Source organism: Mixophyes fleayi, chromosome 7 (assembly GCF_038048845.1).
Source record: "Mixophyes fleayi isolate aMixFle1 chromosome 7, aMixFle1.hap1, whole genome shotgun sequence".
Taxonomy (NCBI): Eukaryota; Metazoa; Chordata; class Amphibia; order Anura; family Limnodynastidae; genus Mixophyes; species Mixophyes fleayi.
Genome location: NC_134408.1, coordinates 112,542,705 through 112,564,676, shown reverse-complemented (window position 1 = coordinate 112,564,676; position 21,972 = coordinate 112,542,705).

The following is a 21,972-nucleotide window of genomic DNA, read 5'->3' as shown; positions in this document are numbered from 1 at the left end:
TATATATTTTATGTGTTTGAATGTTCATATCTATAAACTGCATAGGTCATATGTTTTTACCCATGTACTTAACCTTAACAGAAAGTAATTCTTATAACTTTAAAACAAGAGTAACCACACATACAATTTGTAACTTGGCATAAGATAATAGTTTATTTAGCTATACTGGTAACACCATCTGCTTATTAACCGCTGACTGCCCGCTCTCCTACCACCGCTGAGACTTCTTGCGGAGTCACAGCCCGCCAACACATAACCTCACTGCCTTACTCAACTGTGCGGAAAGTTGCTCAATAAAGATAACAGTTCCCTCATTACTCAAATGGACACCGTCTTGCCGAAACAGATGACCTTGCACCACTCTTATTAAAGGGTGAGTGATAGACATACCCCCTAGCTCTTTTATGACTAGCGCTATGGACCTGTTTTGCTTTCTCTTGCTTATGCCCATTTTTTTATTAGGGACCGGAAATCTCAATGTGATTTGGGGAATAATATTAGACTAAAGCAAAGTGTCACTCGCCGGGTCTTCGGTTTGGTTAAACCGAGACCAGGCTCACTCACCTCTCCGCCGGCGTCCTCACTCCACCGCCTACCAACCCCTATTTAAGTCACCTTCCACTCAGATCCTCTGCCTGTTCTTGGTCCACATTTTCACCTGGGAGCTCCTTGTGGATTTACCTCCTGGTATCTCTGCAGCTCTCCCTGTCCTACTGTCTACTGCTATCCTCCACCATTCCAGTGGTAATATTCGCAGTCCGCAGATCATCTCTACCGCCTCTTGCCGTCCACTCCTGCTGTCCGTAGCTCCAGTGGTGATATTCTGCTGTCCGCAGATCATCACTGCCGCCTCCTGTCGTCCACTCCTGCTGTCCGTAGCTCCAGTGGTGATATTCTGCTGTCCGCAAATCATCTCTAACGCCTCCTGGCGTCCAGTCCTGCTGTCCGCAGCTCCAATGGTAATACTCTGCTGTCCGCAGGTCATAACTGCCGCCTCCTGGCGTCCAGTCCTGCTGTCCGCAGCTCCAGTGGTAATACTCTACTGTCCGCAGGTCATCGCTGCCACCTCCTGGCGTCCGGTCCTGCTGTCCGCAGCTCCAGTGGTAATACTCTGCTGTCCGCATGTCATCCCTGCCGCCTGCTGGCGCCCGTTCCTGCTGTCCGCAGCTCCAGTGGTAATACTCTGCTGTCCGCAGTTCATCGCTACCACCTCCTGGCGTCCGGTCCTGCAGTCCGCAGCTCCAGTGGTAATACTCTGCTGTGTACAGGTCATCGCTGCCGCCTCCTGGCGTCCGGTCCTGCTGTCCGCAGCTCCAGTGGTAATACTCTGCTGTCCGCAGGTCATCGCTGCCGCCTCCTGGCGTCCGGTCCTGCTGTCCGCAGCACCAGTGGCAATACTCTGCTTACCGCAGGACATCGCTGCCGCCTCCTGGCGTCCGGTCCTGCTGTCTGCATATCAAGTGGTAATAGTCTGCTGTCCGCAGGTCATCGCTGCCGCCTCCTGGCGTCCGGTCCTGCTGTCCGCATATCCAGTGGTAATACTCTGCTGTCCGCAGTTCATCCCTGCCGCCTACTGGCGTCCGTTCCTGCTGTCCGCAGCTCCAGTAGTAATACTCTGCAGTCCGCAGGTCATCGCTGCCACCTCCTGGCGTCCGGTCCTGCTGTCCGCAGCTCCAGTAGTAATACTCTGCTGTCCGCAGGTCATCGCTGCCGCCTCCTGCCGTCCGGTCCTGCTGTGCGCAGCTCCAGTGGTAATACTCTGCTGTCCGCAGTTCATCCCTGCCGCCTACTGGCGTCCGGTCCTGCTGTTCGCAGCTCGAGTTGTAATACTCTGCTGTCCGCAGGTCATCGCTGCCGCCTCCTGGCGTCCGGTCCTGCTGTCCGCAGCTCCAGTGGTAATACTCTGCTGTCCGCAGGTCATCGCTGCCGCCTCCTGGCGTCCGTTCCTGCTGTCCGCAGCTCCAGTGCTAATACTCTGCTGTCTGCAGGTCATCGCTGCCGCCTCCTGGCGTCCGGTACTGCTGTCCGCAGCTCCAGTGGTAAAAATCTGCTGTCCGCAGATCATCGCTGCCGCCTCCTGGCGTCCGGTCCTGCTGTCCGCAGCTCCAGTGGTAATACTCTGCTGTCCGCAGGTCATCGCTGCCGCCTCCTGGCATCCGTTCCTGCTGTCCGCAGCTTCAGGGTTAATACTCTGCTGTCCGCAGGTCATCGCTGCCGCCTCCTGGCGTCTGGTCCTGCTGTCCACATATCCAGTGGTAATACTCTGCTGTCCGCAGGTCATCGCTGCCGCCTCCTGGCGTCCGGTCCTGCTGTCCACAGCTCCAGTGGTAATACTCTACTGTCCGCAGGTCATCGCTGCCACCTCCTGGCGTCCGGTCCTGCTGTCCGCAGCTCCAGTGGTAATACTCTGCTTACCGCAGGACATCGCTGCCGCCTTCTGGCGTCCGGTCCTGCTGTCCGCATATCAAGTGGTAATAGTCTGCTGTCCGCAGGTCATCGCTGCCGCCTCCTGGCGTCCGGTCCTGCTGTCCGCAGCTCCAGTGGTAATACTCTGCTGTCCGCAGGTCATCGCTGCCGCCTCCTGGCGTCCGTTCCTGCTGTCCGCAGCTCCAGTGCTAATACTCTGCTGTCTGCAGGTCATCGCTGCCGCCTCCTGGCGTTCGTTCCTGCTGTCCGCAGCTCCAGTGGTAATACTCTGCTGTCTGCAGGTCATCGCTGCCGCCTCCAGGCGTCCGGTACTGCTGTGCGCAGCTCCAGTGGTAATACTCTGCTGTCCACAGATCATCGCTGCCGCCTCCTGGCGTCCGGTCCTGCTGTGCGCAGCTCCAGTGGTAATACTCTACTGTCCGCAGGTCATCGCTGCCACCTCCTGGCGTCCGGTCCTGCTGTCCGCAGCTCCAGTGGTAATACTCTGCTTACCGCAGGTCATCGCTGCCGCCTCCTGGCGTCCGGTCCTGCTGTCCGCATATCAAGTAGTAATAGTCTGCTGTCCGCAGGTCATCGCTGCTGCCTCCTGGCGTCCGGTCCTGCTGTCCGCAGCTCCAGTGGTAATACTCTGCTGTCCGCAGGTCATCGCTGCCGCCTCCTGGCGTCCGTTCCTGCTGTCCGCAGCTCCAGTGCTAATACTCTGCTGTCTGCAGGTCATCGCTGCTGCCTCCTGGTGTTTGTTCCTGCTGTCCGCAGATCCAGTGGTAATACTCTGCTGTCTGCAGGTCATCGCTGCCGCCTCCAGGCGTCCGGTACTGCTGTCCGCAGCTCCAGTGGTAATACTCTGCTGTCCGCAGTTCATCGCTGCCGCCTCCTGGCGTCCGGTCCTGCTGTCCGCAGCTCCAGTGGTAATACTCTGCTGTCCGCAGGTCATCGCTGCCGCCTCCTGGCATCCGTTCCTGCTGTCCGCAGCTTCAGTGTTAATACTCTGCTGTCCGCAGGTCATCGCTGCCGCCTCCTGGCGTCCGGTCCTGCTGTTCACATATCCAGTGGTAATACTCTGCTGTCCGCAGGTCATCGCTGCCGCCTCCTGGCGTCCGGTCCTGCTGTCCGCAGCTCCAGTGGTAATACTCTGCTTACCGCAGGTCATCGCTGCCGCCTCCTGGCGTCCGGTCCTGCTGTCCGCATATCAAGTGGTAATAGTCTGCTGTCCGCAGGTCATCGCTGCCGCCTCCTGGCGTCCGGTCCTGCTGTCCGCAGCTCCAGTGGTAATACTCTGCTGTTTGCAGATCATCGCTGCCGCCTCCTGGCTTCCGGTCCTGCTGTCCGCAGCTCCAGTGGTAATACTCTGCTTACCGCAGGTCATCGCTGCCGCCTCCTGGCGTCCGGTCCTGCTGTCCGCATATCAAGTAGTAATAGTCTGCTGTCCGCAGGTCATCGCTGCTGCCTCCTGGCGTCCGGTCCTGCTGTCCGCAGCTCCAGTGGTAATACTCTGCTGTCCGCAGGTCATCGCTGCCGCCTCCTGGCGTCCGTTCCTGCTGTCCGCAGCTCCAGTGCTAATACTCTGCTGTCTGCAGGTCATCGCTGCTGCCTCCTGGTGTTTGTTCCTGCTGTCCGCAGATCCAGTGGTAATACTCTGCTGTCTGCAGGTCATCGCTGCCGCCTCCAGGCGTCCGGTACTGCTGTCCGCAGCTCCAGTGGTAATACTCTGCTGTCCGCAGTTCATCGCTGCCGCCTCCTGGCGTCCGGTCCTGCTGTCCGCAGCTCCAGTGGTAATACTCTGCTGTCCGCAGGTCATCGCTGCCACCTCCTGGCATCCGTTCCTGCTGTCCGCAGCTTCAGTGTTAATACTCTGCTGTCCGCAGGTCATCGCTGCCGCCTCCTGGCGTCCGGTCCTGCTGTTCACATATCCAGTGGTAATACTCTGCTGTCCGCAGGTCATCGCTGCCGCCTCCTGGCGTCCGGTCCTGCTGTCCGCAGCTCCAGTGGTAATACTCTGCTTACCGCAGGTCATCGCTGCCGCCTCCTGGCGTCCGGTCCTGCTGTCCGCATATCAAGTGGTAATAGTCTGCTGTCCGCAGGTCATCGCTGCCGCCTCCTGGCGTCCGGTCCTGCTGTCCGCATATCAAGTGGTAATACTCTGCTGTCCGCAGGTCATCGCTGCCGCCTCCTGGCGTCCGGTCCTGCTGTCCGCAGCTCCAGTGGTAATACTCTGCTGTCCGCATGTCATCCCTGCCGCCTCCTGGCGCCTGTTCCTGCTGTCCACAGCTCCAGTGGTAATACTCTGCTGTCCGCAGGTCATCGCTACCACCTCCTGGCGTCCGGTCCTGCAGTCCGCAGCTCCAGTGGTAATACTCTGCTGTGTGCAGGTCATCGCTGCCGCCTCCTGGCGTCCGGCCTGCTGTCCGCAGCTCCAGTGGTAATACTCTGCTGTCCGCAGGTCATCGCTGCCGCCTCCTGGCGTCCGGTCCTGCTGTCCGCAGCTCCAGTGTTCATACTCTGCTGTCCGCAGGTCATCGCTGCCGTCTCCTGGCGTCCGGTCCTGCTGTCCGCAGCTCCAGTGTTAATACTCTGCTGTCCGCAGGTCATCGCTGCCGCCTCCTTGCGTCCGGTCCTGCTGTCCACAGCTATAGTGGTAATACTCTGCTGTTTGCAGGTCATCGCTGCCGCCTCCTGGCGTCCGGTCCACTGGAGCTGTCCGCAGCTCCAGTGGTAATACTCTGCTGCCGCCTCCTGGCGTCCGGTCCTGCTGTGCGCAGCTCCAGTGGTAATACTCTGCTGTTTGCAGATCATCGCTGCCGCCTCCTGGCGTCCGGTCCTGCTGTCCGCAGCTGCAGTTGTAATACTCTGCTGTCCGCAGGTCATCGCTGCCGCCTCTTGGCGTCCGGTCCTACTGTGCGCAGCTCCAGTGGTAATACTCTGCTGTTTGCAGGTCATCGCTGCCGCCTCCTGGCGTCCAGTCCTGCTGTCCGCAGCTGCAGTGGTAATACTCTGCTGTCCGCAGGTCATCGCTGCCGCCTCCTGGCATCCGGTCCTGCCGTCCGCAGCTCCAGTGGTAATACTCTGCTGTCCGCAGGTCATCGCTGCCGCCTACTGGCGTCCGGTCCGGCTGTCCGCAGCTCCAGTGGTAATACTCTGCTGTCCGCAGGCAATCGCTGCCGCCTCCTGACGTCCGGTCCTGCTGTCCGCAGCTCCAGTGGTAATACTCTGCTGTCCGCAGGCAATCGCTGCCGCCTCCTGGCGTCCGGTCCTGCTGTGCGCAGCTCCAGTGGTAATACTCTGCTGTTTGCAGATCATCGCTGCCGCCTCCTGGCGTCCGGTCCTGCTGTCCGCAGCTGCAGTGGCAATACTCTGCTGTCCGCAGGTCATCGCTGCCGTCTCCTGGCGTCCGGTCCTGCTGTCCGCAGCTCCAGTGGTAATACTCTGCTGTCCACAGGTCATCGCTGCCGCCTCCTGGCGTCTGGTCCTGCTGTCCGCATATCAAGTGGTAATAGTCTGCTGTCCGCAGGTCATCGCTGCCGCCTCCTGGCGTCCGGTCCTGCTGTCCGCATATCAAGTGGTAATACTCTGCTGTCCGCAGGTCATCGCTGCCGTCTCCTGGCGCCCGTTCCTGCTGTCCACAGCTCCAGCGGTAATACTCTGCTGTCCGCAGGTCATCGCTACCACCTCCTGGCGTCCGGTCCTGCAGTCCGCAGCTCCAGTGGTAATACTCTGCTGTGTGCAGGTCATCGCTGCCGCCTCCTGGCGTCCGGTCCTACTGTCCGCAGCTCCAGTGGTAATACTCTGCTGTCCGCAGGTCATCGCTGCCGCCTCCTGGCGTCCGGTCCTACTGTCCGCAGCTCCAGTGGTAATACTCTGCTGTCCGCAGGTCATCGCTGCCGCCTCCTGGCGTCCGGTCCTGCTGTCCGCAGCTCCAGTGGTAATAGTCTGCTGTCCGCAGGTCATCGCTGCCGCCTCCTGGCGTCCGGTCCTGCTGTCCGCAGCTCCAGTGGTAATACTCTGCTGTCCGCATGTCATCCCTGCCGTCTCCTGGCGCCCGTTCCTGCTGTCCACAGCTCCAGTGGTAATACTCTGCTGTCCGCAGGTCATCGCTACCACCTCCTGGCGTCCGGTCCTGCAGTCCGCAGCTCCAGTGGTAATACTCTGCTGTGTGCAGGTCATCGCTGCCGCCTCCTGGCGTCCGGTCCTACTGTCCGCAGCTCCAGTGGTAATACTCTGCTGTCCGCAGGTCATCGCTGCCGCCTCCTGGCGTCCGGTCCTACTGTCCGCAGCTCCAGTGGTAATACTCTGCTGTCCGCAGGTCATCGCTGCCGCCTCCTGGCGTCCGGTCCTGCTGTCCGCAGCTCCAGTGTTAATACTCTGCTGTCCGCAGGTCATCGCTGCCACCTCCTGGCGTCCGGTCCTGCTGTCCGCAGCTCCAGTGTTAATACTCTGCTGTCCGCAGGTCATCGCTGCCGCCTCCTTGCGTCCGGTCCTGCTGTCCACAGCTTCAGTGGTAATACTCTGCTGTTTGCAGGTCATCGCTGCCGCCTCCTGGCGTCCGGTCCTGCTGTTCGCAGTTCCAGTGGTAGTACTCTGCTGTCCGCAGGTCATCGCTGCTGCCTCCTGGCGTCCGGTCCTGCTGTCCGCAGCTCCAGTGGTAATAATCTGCTGTCCGCAGGTCAACGCTGCCGCCTCCTGGCGTCCGTTCCTGCTGTCCGCAGCTCCAGTGCTAATACTCTGCTGTCTGCAGGTCATCGCTGCCGCCTCCTGGCGTTCGTTCCTGCTGTCCGCAGCTCCAATGGTAATACTCTGCTGTCTGCAGGTCATCGCTGCCGCCTCCAGGCGTCCGGTCCTGCTGTCCGCAGCTCCAGTGGTATTACTCTGCTGTCCGCAGGTCATCGCTGCCGCCTCCTGGCATCCGTTCCTGCTGTCCGCAGCTTCAGTGTTAATACTCTGCTGTCCGCAGGTCATCGCTGCCGCCTCCTGGCGTCCGGTCCTGCTGTCCACATATCCAGTGGTAATACTCTGCTGTCCGCAGGTCATCCCTGCCGCCTCCTGGCGTCCGTTCCTGCTGTCCGCAGCTCCAGTGGTAATACTCTGCTGTCCGCAGGTCATCGCTGCCACCTCCTGGCGTCTGGTCCTGCTGTCCGCAGCTCCAGTGGTAATACTCTGCTGTCCGCAGGTCATCGTTGCCGCCTCCTGGCGTCTGGTCCTGCTGTCCGCAGCTCCAGTGTTAATACTCTGCTGTACGCAGGTCATCGCTGCCGCCTCCTGGCATCCAGTCCTGCTGTCTGCAGCTCCAGTGGTAATGCTCTGCTGTCCGCAGGCAATCGCTGCCGCCTCCTGGCATCCGGTCCTGCTGTGCGCAGCTCCAGTGGTAATACTCTGCTGTTTTGCAGATCATCGCTGCCGCCTCCTGGCGTCCGGTCCTGCTGTCCGCAGCTGCAGTGGTAATACTCTGCTGTCCGCAGGTCATCGCTGCCGCCTCCTGGCGTCCGGTCCTGCTGTCCGCAGCTCCAGTGGTAATACTCTGCTGTCCGCAGGTCATTGTTGCCGCCTCCTGGCGTCCGGTCCTGCTGTCCGCAGCTCCAGTGGTAATACTCCGCTTTCCGCAGGTCATCGCTGCCGCCTCCTGGCGTCCGGTCCTGCTGTCCGCAGCTCCAGTGGTAAGACTCTGCAGTCCGCAGGCAATCGCTGCCCCCTCCTGGCGTCCGGTCCTGCTATCCGCAGCTCCAGTGGTAATACTCTGCTGCCGGCTCCTGGCGTCCGGTCCTGCTGTGCGCAGCTCCAGTGGTAATACTCTGCTGTTTGCAGATCATCGCTGCCGCCTCCTGGCGTCCGGTCCTGCTGTCCGCAGCTGCAGTGGTAATACTCTGCTGTCCGCAGGTCATCGCTGCCGCCTTTTGGCGTCCGGTCCTACTGTGCGCAACTCCAGTGGTAATACTCTGCTGTTTGCAGGTCATCGCTGCCGCCTCCTGGCGTCCAGTCCTGCTGTCCGCAGCTGCAGTGGTAATACTCTGCTGTCCGCAGGTCATCGCTGCCGCCTCTTGGCATCCGGTCCTGCCGTCCGCAGCTCCAGTGGTAATACTCTGCTGTCCGCAGGTCATCCCTGCCGCCTCCTGGCGTTCGTTCCTGCTGTGTGCAGCTCCAGTGGTAATACTCTGCTGTCCGCAGGTCATCGCTGCCACCTCCTGGCGTCCGGTCTGGCTGTCCGCAGCTCCAGTGGTAATACTCTGCTGTCCGCAGGCAATCGCTGCCGCCTCCTGACGTCCGGTCCTGCTGTCCTCAGCTCCAGTGGTAATACTCTGCTGTCCGCAATCAATCGCTGCCGCCTCCTGGCGTCCGGTCCTGCTGTGCGCAGCTCCAGTGGTAATACTCTGCTCTTTGCAGATCATCACTGCCGCCTCCTGGCGTCCGGTCCTGCTGTCCGCAGCTGCAGTGGTAATACTCTGCTGTCCGCAGGTCATCGCTGCCGCCTCCTGGCGTCCGGTCCTGCTGTGCGCAGCTCCAGTGGTAATACTCTGCTGTTTGCAGATCATCGCTGCCGCCTCCTGGCGTCCGGTCCTGCTGTCCGCAGCTGCAGTTGTAATACTCTGCTGTCCGCAGTTCATCGCTGCCGCCTCCTGGAGTCCGGTCCTGCTGTCCGCAGCTCCAGTGGTAATACTTTGCTGTCCGCAGGTCATCGCTGCCACCTCCTGGCGTCCGGTCATGCTGTCCGCAGCTCCAGTGGTAATACTCTGCTTACCGCAGGTCATCGCTGCCGCCTCCTGGCGTCCGTTCCTGCTGTCTGCATATTAAGTGGTAATAGTCTGCTGTCCGCAGGTCATCGCTGCCGCCTCCTGGCGTCCGGTCCTGCTGTCCGCATATCCAGTGGTAATACTCTGCTGTCCGCAGTTCATCCCTGCCGCCTCCTGGCGTCCGTTCCTGCTGTCCGCAGTTCCAGTAGTAATACTCTGCTGTCCGCAGGTCATCGCTGCCGCCTCCTGGCGTCCGGTCCTGCTGTCTGCATATTAAGTGGTAATACTCTGCTGTCCGCAGGTCATCCCTGCCGCCTCCTGGCGTCCGTTCCTGCTGTCCGCAGCTCCAGTGGTAATACTCTGATGTCCGCAGGTCATCGCTGCCACCTCCTGGCGTCCAGTCCTGCTGTCCGCAGCTCCAGTGGTAATACTCTGCTGTTTGCAGATCATCGCTGCCGCCTCCTGGCGTCCGGTCCTGCTGTCCGCAGCTGCAGTTGTAATACTCTGCTGTCCGCAGGTCATCGCTGCCGCCTTTTGGCGTCCGGTCCTACTGTGCGCAGCTCCAGTGGTAATACTCTGCTGTTTGCAGGTCATCGCTGCCGCCTCCTGACGTCCAGTCCTGCTGTCCGCAGCTGCAGTGGTAATACTCTGCTGTCCGCAGGTCATCGCTGCCGCCTCCTGGCATCCGGTCCTGCCGTCCGCAGCTCCAGTGGTAATACTCTGCTGTCCGCAGGTCATCCCTGCCGCCTCCTGGCGTTCGTTCCTGCTGTGTGCAGCTCCAGTGGTAATACTCTGCTGTCCGCAGGTCATCGCTGCCGCCTCCTGGCGTCCGGTCCGGCTGTCCGCAGCTCCAGTGGTAATACTCTGCTGTCCGCAGGCAATCGCTGCCGCCTCCTGACGTCCGGTCCTGCTGTCCGCAGCTCCAGTGGTAATACTCTGCTGTCCGCAATCAATCGCTGCCGCCTCCTGGCGTCCGGTCCTGCTGTGCGCAGCTCCAGTGGTAATACTCTGCTGTTTGCAGATCATCACTGCCGCCTCCTGGCGTCCGGTCCTGCTGTCAGCAGCTGCAGTGGTAATACTCTGCTGTCCGCAGGTCATCGCTGCCGCCTCCTGGCGTCCGGTCCTGCTGTGCGCAGCTCCAGTGGTAATACTCTGCTGTTTGCAGATCATCGCTGCCGCCTACTGGCGTCCGATCCTGCTGTCCGCAGCTGCAGTGGTAATACTCTGCTGTCCGCAGTTCATCGCTGCCGCCTCCTGGAGTCCGGTCCTGCTGTCCGCAGCTCCAGTGGTAATACTTTGCTGTCCGCAGGTCATCGCTGCCACCTCCTGGCGTCCGGTTATGCTGTCCGCAGCTCCAGTGGTAATACTCTGCTTACCGCAGGTCATCGCTGCCGCCTCCTGGCGTCCGTTCCTGCTGTCTGCATATTAAGTGGTAATAGTCTGCTGTCCGCAGGTCATCGCTGCCGCCTCCTGGTGTCCGGTCCTCCTGTCCGCATATCCAGTGGTAATACTCTGCTGTCCGCAGTTCATCCCTGCCGCCTCCTGGCGTCCGTTCCTGCTGTCCGCAGTTCCAGTAGTAATACTCTGCTGTCCGCAGGTCATCGCTGCCGCCTCCTGGCGTCCGGTCCTGCTGTCTGCATATTAAGTGGTAATACTCTGCTGTCCGCAGGTCATCGCTGCCGCCTCCTGGCGTCCGTTCCTGCTGTCCGCAGCTCCAGTGGTAATACTCTGCTGTCCGCAGGGTATCGCTGCCACCTCCTGGCGTCCGGTCCTGCTGTCCGCAGCTCCAGTGGTAATACTCTGCTGTCCGCAGGTCATCGTTGCCGCCTTCTGGCGTCCGGTCCTGCTGTCCGCAGCTCCAGTGTTAATACTCTGCTTACAGCAGGTCATCGCTGCCGCCTCCTGGCGTCCGGTCCTGCTGTCTGCATATCAAGTAGTAATAGTCTGCTGTCCGCAGGTCATCGCTGCCGCCTCCTGGCGTCCGGTCCTGCTGTCCGCAGCTCCAGTGGTAATACTCTGCTGTCCGCAGGTCATGGCTGCCGCCTCCTGGCGTCCGTTCCTGCTATCCGCAGCTCCAGTGCTAATACTCTGCTGTCTGCATGTCATCTCTGCCGCCTCCTGGCGCCCGTTCCTGCTGTCCACAGCTCCAGTGGTAATACTCTGCTGTCCGCAGGTCATCGCTACCACCTCCTGGCGTCCGGTCCTGCAGTCCGCAGCTCCAGTGGTAATACTCTGCTGTGTGCAGGTCATCGCTGCCGCCTCCTGGCGTCCGGTCCTGCTGTCCGCAGCTCCACTGGTAATACTCTGCTGTCCGCAGGTCATCGCTGCCGCCTCCTGGCGTCCGGTCCTGCTGTCCGCAGCTCCAGTGTAAATACTCTGCTGTCCGCAGGTCATCGCTGCCGCCTCCTGGCGTCCGGTCCTGCTGTCCACAGCTCCAGTGGTAATACTCTGCTGTTTGCAGATCATCGCTGCCGCCTCCTGGCGTCCGATCCTGCTGTCCGCAGCTGCAGTGGTAATACTCTGCTGTCCGCAGTTCATCGCTGCCGCCTCCTGGAGTCCGGTCCTGCTGTCCGCAGCTCCAGTGGTAATACTTTGCTGTCCGCAGGTCATCGCTGCCACCTCCTGGCGTCCGGTCATGCTGTCCGCAGCTCCAGTGGTAATACTCTGCTTACCGCAGGTCATCGCTGCCGCCTCCTGGCGTCCGTTCCTGCTGTCTGCATATTAAGTGGTAATAGTCTGCTGTCCGCAGGTCATCGCTGCCGCCTCCTGGCGTCCGGTCCTCCTGTCCGCATATCCAGTGGTAATACTCTGCTGTCCGCAGTTCATCCCTGCCGCCTCCTGGCGTCCGTTCCTGCTGTCCGCAGTTCCAGTAGTAATACTCTGCTGTCCGCAGGTCATCGCTGCCGCCTCCTGGCGTCCGGTCCTGCTGTCTGCATATGAAGTGGTAATACTCTGCTGTCCGCAGGTCATCCCTGCCGCCTCCTGGCGTCCGTTCCTGCTGTCCGCAGCTCCAGTGGTAATACTCTGCTGTCCGCAGGTCATCGCTGCCACTTCCTGGCGTCCGGTCCTGCTGTCCGCAGCTCCAGTGGTAATACTCTGCTGTCCGCAGGTCATCGTTGCCGCCTTCTGGCGTCCGGTCCTGCTGTCCGCAGCTCCAGTGTTAATACTCTGCTTACAGCAGGTCATCGCTGCCGCCTCCTGGCGTCCGGTCCTGCTGTCTGCATATCAAGTAGTAATAGTCTGCTGTCCGCAGGTCATGGCTGCCGCCTCCTGGCGTCCGTTCCTGCTATCCGCAGCTCCAGTGCTAATACTCTGCTGTCTGCATGTCATCTCTGCCGCCTCCTGGCGCCCGTTCCTGCTGTCCACAGCTCCAGTGGTAATACTCTGCTGTCCGCAGGTCATCGCTACCACCTCCTGGCGTCCGGTCCTGCAGTCCGCAGCTCCAGTGGTAATACTCTGCTGTGTGCAGGTCATCGCTGCCGCCTCCTGGCGTCCGGTCCTGCTGTCCGCAGCTCCACTGGTAATACTCTGCTGTCCGCAGGTCATCGCTGCCGCCTCCTGGCGTCCGGTCCTGCTGTCCGCAGCTCCAGTGTAAATACTCTGCTGTCCGCAGGTCATCGCTGCCGCCTCCTGGCGTCCGGTCCTGCTGTCCACAGCTCCAGTGGTAATACTCTGCTGTTTGCAGATCATCGCTGCCGCCTCCTGGCGTCCGGTCCTGCTGTCCGCAGCTGCATTGGTAATACTCTGCTGTCCGCAGGTCATCGCTGCCGCCTCCTTGCGTCCGTTCCTGCTGTCCACAGCTCCAGTGGTAATACTCTGCTGTCCGCAGGTCATCGCTGCCACCTCCTGGCGTCCGGTCCTGCTGTCCGCAGCTCCAGTGGTAATACTCTGCTTACCGCAGGTCATCGCTGCCGCCTCCTGGCGTCCGGTCCTGCTGTCTGCATATTAAGTGGTAATAGTCTGCTGTCCGCAGGTCATCGCTGCCGCCTCCTGGCGTCCGGTCCTGCTGTCCGCATATCCAGTGGTAATACTCTGCTGTCCGCAGTTCATCCCTACCGCCTCCTGGCGTCCGTTCCTGCTGTCCGCAGTTCCAGTAGTAATACTCTGCTGTCCGCAGGTCATCGCTGCCGCCACCTGGCGTCCGGTCCTGCTGTCTGCATATTAAGTGGTAATACTCTGCTGTCCGCAGGTCATCCCTGCCGCCTCCTGGCGTCCGTTCCTGCTGTCCGCAGCTCCAGTGGTAATACTCTGCTGTCCGCAGGTCATCGTTGCCACCTCCTGGCGTCCGGTCCTGCTGTCCGCAGCTCCAGTGGTAATACTCTGCTGTCCGCAGGTCATCGTTGCCGCCTTCTGGCGTCCGGTCCTGCTGTCCGCAGCTCCAGTGTTAATACTCTGCTTACCGCAGGTCATCGCTGCCGCCTCCTGGCGTCCGGTCCTGCTGTCCGCATATCAAGTAGTAATAGTCTGCTGTCCGCAGGTCATCGCTGCCGCCACCTGGCGTCCGGTCCTGCTGTCCGCAGCTCCAGTGGTAATGCTCTGCTGTCCGCAGGTCATCGCTGCCGCCTCCTGGCGTCCGTTCCTGCTGTCCGCAGCTCCAGTGCTAATACTCTGCTGTCTGCATGTCATCCCTGCCGCCTCCTGGCGCCCGTTCCTGCTGTCCACAGCTCCAGTGGTAATACTCTGCTGTCCGCAGGTCATCGCTACCACCTCCTGGCGTCCGGTCCTGCAGTCAGCAGCTCCAGTGGTAATACTCTGCTGTGTGCAGGTCATCGCTGCCGCCTCCTGGCGTCCGGTCCTGCTGTCCGCAGCTCCAGTGGTAATACTCTGCTGTCCGCAGGTCATCGCTGCCGCCTCCTGGCGTCCGGTCCTGCTGTCCGCAGCTCCAGTGTAAATACTCTGCTGTCCGCAGGTCATCGCTGCCGCCTCCTGGCGTCCGGTCCTGCTGTCCACAGCTCCAGTGGTAATACTCTGCTGTTTGCAGATCATCGCTGCCGCCTCCTGGCGTCCGGTCCTGCTGTCCGCAGCTGCATTGGTAATACTCTGCTCTCCGCAGGTCATCGCTGCCGCCTCCTTGCGTCCGTTCCTGCTGTCCACAGCTCCAGTGGTAATACTCTGCTGTTCGCAGGTCATCGCTGCCGCCTCCTGGCGTCCGTTCCTGCTGTTCGCAGCTCCAGTTGTAATACTCTGCTGTCCGCAGGTCATCGCTGCTGCCTCCTGGCGTCCGTTCCTGCTGTCCGCAACTCCAGTGCTAATACTCTGCTGTCTGCAGGTCATCGCTGCCGCCTCCTGGCGTTCGTTCCTGCTGTCCGCAGCTCCAGTGGTAATACTCTGCTGTCTGCAAGTCATCGCTGCCGCCTCCAGGTGTCCGGTACTGTTGTCCGCAGCTCCAGTGGTAATACTCTGCTGACCGCAGTTCATCGCTGCCGCCTCCTGGCGTCCGGTCCTGCTGTCCGCAGCTCCAGTGGTAATACTCTGCTGTCCGCAGGTCATCGCTGCCACCCCCTGGCGTCCGGTCCTGCTGTCCGCAGCTCCAGTGGTAATACTCTGCTGTTCGTAGGTCATCGCTGCCGCCTCCTGGCGTCCGATCCTGCTGTCCGCAGCTCCAGTGGTAATACTCTGCTGTCCGCAGGTCATCGCTGCCGCCTCCTGGCATCCGTTCCTGCTGTCCGCAGCTTCAGTGTTAATACTCTGCTGTCCGCAGGTCATCGCTGCTGCCTCCTGGCATCCGGTCCTGCTGTCCACATATCCAGTGGTAATACTCTGCTGTCCGCAGGTCATCCCTGCCGCCTCCTGGCGTCCGTTCCTGCTGTCCGCAGCTCCAGTGGTAATACTCTGCTGTCCGCAGGTCATCGCTGCCACCCCCTGGCGTCCAGTCCTGCTGTCTGCAGCTCCAGTGGTAATACTCTGCTGTCCGCAGGTCATCGTTGCCGCCTCCTGGCGTCCGGTCCTTCTGTCCGCAGCTCCAGTGTTAATACTCTGCTGTCCGCAGGTCATCGCTGCCGCCTCCTGGCGTCCGGTCCTGCTGTCCGCAGCTGCAGTGCTAATACTCTGCTGTCCGCAGGTCATCGCTGCCGCCTCCTGGCATCCGGTCCTGCCGTCCGCAGCTCCAGTGGTAATACTCTGCTTTCCGCAGGTCATCCCTGCCGCCTCCTGGCGTTCGATCCTGCTGTGTGCAGCTCCAGTGGTAATACTCTGCTGTCCGCAGGTCATCGCTGCCGCTTCCTGGCGTCCGGTCCGGCTGTCCGCAGCTCCAGTGTTAATACTCTGCTGTCCGCAGGCAATCGCTGCCGCCTCCTGGCGTCCGGTCCTGCTGTGCGCAACTCCAGTGGTAATACTCTGCTGTTTGCAAATCATCGCTGCCGCCTCCTGGCGTCCGTTCCTGCTGTCCGCAGCTCCAGTGCTAATACTCTGCTGTCTGCAGGTCATCGCTGCCGCCTCCTGGCGTTCGTTCCTGCTGTCCGCATCTCCAGTGGTAATACCCTGCTGTCTGCAGGTCATTGCTGCCGCCTCCAGGCGTCCGGTACTGCTGTCCGCAGCTCCAGTGGTAATACTCTGCTGTCCGCAGTTCATCGCTGCCGCCTCCTGGCGTCTGGTCCTGCTGTCCGCAGCTCCAGTGGTAATACTCTGCTGTCCGCAGGTCATCCCTGCCGCCTCCTGGCGTTCGTTCCTGCTGTGTGCAGCTCCAGTGGTAATACTCTGCTGTTTGCAGGTCATCGCTGCCGCCTCCTGGCGTCCGGTCCGGCTGTCCGCAGCTCCAGTGTTAATACTCTGCTTACAGCAGGTCATCGCTGCCGCCTCCTGGCGTCCGGTCCTGCTGTCTGCATATCAAGTAGTAATAGTCTGCTGTCCGCAGGTCATGGCTGCCGCCTCCTGGCGTCCGTTCCTGCTATCCGCAGCTCCAGTGCTAATACTCTGCTGTCTGCATGTCATCTCTGCCGCCTCCTGGCGCCCGTTCCTGCTGTCCACAGCTCCAGTGGTAATACTCTGCTGTCCGCAGGTCATCGCTACCACCTCCTGGCGTCCGGTCCTGCAGTCCGCAGCTCCAGTGGTAATACTCTGCTGTGTGCAGGTCATCGCTGCCGCCTCCTGGCGTCCGGTCCTGCTGTCCGCAGCTCCACTGGTAATACTCTGCTGTCCGCAGGTCATCGCTGCCGCCTCCTGGCGTCCGGTCCTGCTGTCCGCAGCTCCAGTGTAAATACTCTGCTGTCCGCAGGTCATCGCTGCCGCCTCCTGGCGTCCGGTCCTGCTGTCCACAGCTCCAGTGGTAATACTCTGCTGTTTGCAGATCATCGCTGCCGCCTCCTGGCGTCCGGTCCTGCTGTCCGCAGCTGCATTGGTAATACTCTGCTGTCCGCAGGTCATCGCTGCCGCCTCCTTGCGTCCGTTCCTGCTGTCCACAGCTCCAGTGGTAATACTCTGCTGTCCGCAGGTCATCGCTGCCACCTCCTGGCGTCCGGTCCTGCTGTCCGCAGCTCCAGTGGTAATACTCTGCTTACCGCAGGTCATCGCTGCCGCCTCCTGGCGTCCGGTCCTGCTGTCTGCATATTAAGTGGTAATAGTCTGCTGTCCGCAGGTCATCGCTGCCGCCTCCTGGCGTCCGGTCCTGCTGTCCGCATATCCAGTGGTAATACTCTGCTGTCCGCAGTTCATCCCTGCCGCCTCCTGGCGTCCGTTCCTGCTGTCCGCAGTTCCAGTAGTAATACTCTGCTGTCCGCAGGTCATCGCTGCCGCCTCCTGGCGTCCGGTCCTGCTGTCTGCATATTAAGTGGTAATACTCTGCTGTCCGCAGGTCATCCCTGCCGCCTCCTGGCGTCCGTTCCTGCTGTCCGCAGCTCCAGTGGTAATACTCTGCTGTCCGCAGGTCATCGTTGCCACCTCCTGGCGTCCGGTCCTGCTGTCCGCAGCTCCAGTGGTAATACTCTGCTGTCCGCAGGTCATCGTTGCCGCCTTCTGGCGTCCGGTCCTGCTGTCCGCAGCTCCAGTGTTAATACTCTGCTTACCGCAGGTCATCGCTGCCGCCTCCTGGCGTCCGGTCCTGCTGTCCGCATATCAAGTAGTAATAGTCTGCTGTCCGCAGGTCATCGCTGCCGCCACCTGGCGTCCGGTCCTGCTGTCCGCAGCTCCAGTGGTAATGCTCTGCTGTCCGCAGGTCATCGCTGCCGCCTCCTGGCGTCCGTTCCTGCTGTCCGCAGCTCCAGTGCTAATACTCTGCTGTCTGCATGTCATCCCTGCCGCCTCCTGGCGCCCGTTCCTGCTGTCCACAGCTCCAGTGGTAATACTCTGCTGTCCGCAGGTCATCGCTACCACCTCCTGGCGTCCGGTCCTGCAGTCCGCAGCTCCAGTGGTAATACTCTGCTGTGTGCAGGTCATCGCTGCCGCCTCCTGGCGTCCGGTCCTGCTGTCCGCAGCTCCAGTGGTAATACTCTGCTGTCCGCAGGTCATCGCTGCCGCCTCCTGGCGTCCGGTCCTGCTGTCCGCAGCTCCAGTGTAAATACTCTGCTGTCCGCAGGTCATCGCTGCCGCCTCCTGGCGTCCGGTCCTGCTGTCCACAGCTCCAGTGGTAATACTCTGCTGTTTGCAGATCATCGCTGCCGCCTCCTGGCGTCCGGTCCTGCTGTCCGCAGCTGCATTGGTAATACTCTGCTCTCCGCAGGTCATCGCTGCCGCCTCCTTGCGTCCGTTCCTGCTGTCCACAGCTCCAGTGGTAATACTCTGCTGTTCGCAGGTCATCGCTGCCGCCTCCTGGCGTCCGTTCCTGCTGTTCGCAGCTCCAGTTGTAATACTCTGCTGTCCGCAGGTCATCGCTGCTGCCTCCTGGCGTCCGTTCCTGCTGTCCGCAACTCCAGTGCTAATACTCTGCTGTCTGCAGGTCATCGCTGCCGCCTCCTGGCGTTCGTTCCTGCTGTCCGCAGCTCCAGTGGTAATACTCTGCTGTCTGCAAGTCATCGCTGCCGCCTCCAGGTGTCCGGTACTGCTGTCCGCAGCTCCAGTGGTAATACTCTGCTGACCGCAGTTCATCGCTGCCGCCTCCTGGCGTCCGGTCCTGCTGTCCGCAGCTCCAGTGGTAATACTCTGCTGTCCGCAGGTCATCGCTGCCACCCCCTGGCGTCCGGTCCTGCTGTCCGCAGCTCCAGTGGTAATACTCTGCTGTTCGTAGGTCATCGCTGCCGCCTCCTGGCGTCCGATCCTGCTGTCCGCAGCTCCAGTGGTAATACTCTGCTGTCCGCAGGTCATCGCTGCCGCCTCCTGGCATCCGTTCCTGCTGTCCGCAGCTTCAGTGTTAATACTCTGCTGTCCGCAGGTCATCGCTGCCGCCTCCTGGCATCCGGTCCTGCTGTCCACATATCCAGTGGTAATACTCTGCTGTCCGCAGGTCATCCCTGCCGCCTCCTGGCGTCCGTTCCTGCTGTCCGCAGCTCCAGTGGTAATACTCTGCTGTCCGCAGGTCATCGCTGCCACCCCCTGGCGTCCAGTCCTGCTGTCTGCAGCTCCAGTGGTAATACTCTGCTGTCCGCAGGTCATCGTTGCCGCCTTCTGGCGTCCGGTCCTGCTGTCCGCAGCTCCAGTGTTAATACTCTGCTTACCGCAGGTCATCGCTGCCGCCTCCTGGCGTCCGGTCCTGCTGTCCGCATATCAAGTAGTAATAGTCTGCTGTCCGCAGGTCATCGCTGCCGCCACCTGGCGTCCGGTCCTGCTGTCCGCAGCTCCAGTGGTAATGCTCTGCTGTCCGCAGGTCATCGCTGCCGCCTCCTGGCGTCCGTTCCTGCTGTCCGCAGCTCCAGTGCTAATACTCTGCTGTCTGCATGTCATCCCTGCCGCCTCCTGGCGCCCGTTCCTGCTGTCCACAGCTCCAGTGGTAATACTCTGCTGTCCGCAGGTCATCGCTACCACCTCCTGGCGTCCGGTCCTGCAGTCCGCAGCTCCAGTGGTAATACTCTGCTGTGTGCAGGTCATCGCTGCCGCCTCCTGGCGTCCGGTCCTGCTGTCCGCAGCTCCAGTGGTAATACTCTGCTGTCCGCAGGTCATCGCTGCCGCCTCCTGGCGTCCGGTCCTGCTGTCCGCAGCTCCAGTGTAAATACTCTGCTGTCCGCAGGTCATCGCTGCCGCCTCCTGGCGTCCGGTCCTGCTGTCCACAGCTCCAGTGGTAATACTCTGCTGTTTGCAGATCATCGCTGCCGCCTCCTGGCGTCCGGTCCTGCTGTCCGCAGCTGCATTGGTAATACTCTGCTCTCCGCAGGTCATCGCTGCCGCCTCCTTGCGTCCGTTCCTGCTGTCCACAGCTCCAGTGGTAATACTCTGCTGTTCGCAGGTCATCGCTGCCGCCTCCTGGCGTCCGTTCCTGCTGTTCGCAGCTCCAGTTGTAATACTCTGCTGTCCGCAGGTCATCGCTGCTGCCTCCTGGCGTCCGTTCCTGCTGTCCGCAACTCCAGTGCTAATACTCTGCTGTCTGCAGGTCATCGCTGCCGCCTCCTGGCGTTCGTTCCTGCTGTCCGCAGCTCCAGTGGTAATACTCTGCTGTCTGCAAGTCATCGCTGCCGCCTCCAGGTGTCCGGTACTGCTGTCCGCAGCTCCAGTGGTAATACTCTGCTGACCGCAGTTCATCGCTGCCGCCTCCTGGCGTCCGGTCCTGCTGTCCGCAGCTCCAGTGGTAATACTCTGCTGTCCGCAGGTCATCGCTGCCACCCCCTGGCGTCCGGTCCTGCTGTCCGCAGCTCCAGTGGTAATACTCTGCTGTTCGTAGGTCATCGCTGCCGCCTCCTGGCGTCCGATCCTGCTGTCCGCAGCTCCAGTGGTAATACTCTGCTGTCCGCAGGTCATCGCTGCCGCCTCCTGGCATCCGTTCCTGCTGTCCGCAGCTTCAGTGTTAATACTCTGCTGTCCGCAGGTCATCGCTGCCGCCTCCTGGCATCCGGTCCTGCTGTCCACATATCCAGTGGTAATACTCTGCTGTCCGCAGGTCATCCCTGCCGCCTCCTGGCGTCCGTTCCTGCTGTCCGCAGCTCCAGTGGTAATACTCTGCTGTCCGCAGGTCATCGCTGCCACCCCCTGGCGTCCAGTCCTGCTGTCTGCAGCTCCAGTGGTAATACTCTGCTGTCCGCAGGTCATCGTTGCCGCCTCCTGGCGTCCGGTCCTTCTGTCCGCAGCTCCAGTGTTAATACTCTGCTGTCCGCAGGTCATCGCTGCCGCCTCCTGGCGTCCGGTCCTGCTGTCCGCAGCTGCAGTGGTAATACTCTGCTGTCCGCAGGTCATCGCTGCCGCCTCCTGGCATCCGGTCCTGCCGTCCGCAGCTCCAGTGGTAATACTCTGCTTTCCGCAGGTCATCCCTGCCGCCTCCTGGCGTTCGATCCTGCTGTGTGCAGCTCCAGTGGTAATACTCTGCTGTCCGCAGGTCATCGCTGCCGCTTCCTGGCGTCCGGTCCGGCTGTCCGCAGCTCCAGTGTTAATACTCTGCTGTCCGCAGGCAATCGCTGCCGCCTCCTGGCGTCCGGTCCTGCTGTGCGCAACTCCAGTGGTAATACTCTGCTGTTTGCAAATCATCGCTGCCGCCTCCTGGCGTCCGTTCCTGCTGTCCGCAGCTCCAGTGCTAATACTCTGCTGTCTGCAGGTCATCGCTGCCGCCTCCTGGCGTTCGTTCCTGCTGTCCGCATCTCCAGTGGTAATACCCTGCTGTCTGCAGGTCATTGCTGCCGCCTCCAGGCGTCCGGTACTGCTGTCCGCAGCTCCAGTGGTAATACTCTGCTGTCCGCAGTTCATCGCTGCCGCCTCCTGGCGTCTGGTCCTGCTGTCCGCAGCTCCAGTGGTAATACTCTGCTGTCCGCAGGTCATCCCTGCCGCCTCCTGGCGTTCGTTCCTGCTGTGTGCAGCTCCAGTGGTAATACTCTGCTGTTTGCAGGTCATCGCTGCCGCCTCCTGGCGTCCGGTCCGGCTGTCCGCAGCTCCAGTGTTAATACTCTGCTGTCCGCAGGCAATCGCTGCCGCCTCCTGGCGTCCGGTCCTGCTGTGCGCAACTCCAGTGGTTATACTCTGCTGTTTGCAGATTATCACTGCCGCCTCCTGGCGTCCGTTCCTGCTGTCCGCAGCTCCAGTGCTAATACTCTGCTGTCTGCAGGTCATCGCTGCCGCCTCCTGGCGTTCGTTCCTGCTGTCTGCAGCTACAGTGGTAATACTCTGCTGTCTGCAGGTCATTGCTGCCGCCTCCAGGCGTCCTGTACTGCAGTCCGCAGCTCCAGTGGTAATACTCTGCTGTCCACAGTTCATCGCTGCCGCCTCCTGGCGTCCGGTCCTGCTGTCCGCAGCTCCAGTGGTAATACTCTGCTGTCCGCAGGTCATCGCTGCCACCCCCTGGCCACCGGTCCTGCTGTCCGCAGCTCCAGTGGTAATATTCTGCTGTCCGCAGGTCATCGCTGCCGCCTCCTGGCGTCCGTTCCTGCTGTCCGCAGCTCCAGTGGTAATACTCTGCTGTCCGCAGGTCATCGCTGCCACCCCCTGGCGTCCAGTCCTGCTGTCTGCAGCTCCAGTGGTAATACTCTGCTGTCCGCAGGTCATCGTTGCCGCCTCCTGGCGTCCGGTCCTTCTGTCCGCAGCTCCAGTGTTAATACTCTGCTGTCCGCAGGTCATCGCTGCCGCCTCCTGGCGTCCGGTCCTGCTGTCCGCAGCTGCAGTGGTAATACTCTGCTGTCCGCAGGTCATCGCTGCCGCCTCCTGGCATCCGGTCCTGCCGTCCGCAGCTCCAGTGGTAATACTCTGCTTTCCGCAGGTCATCCCTGCCGCCTCCTGGCGTTCGATCCTGCTGTGTGCAGCTCCAGTGGTAATACTCTGCTGTCCG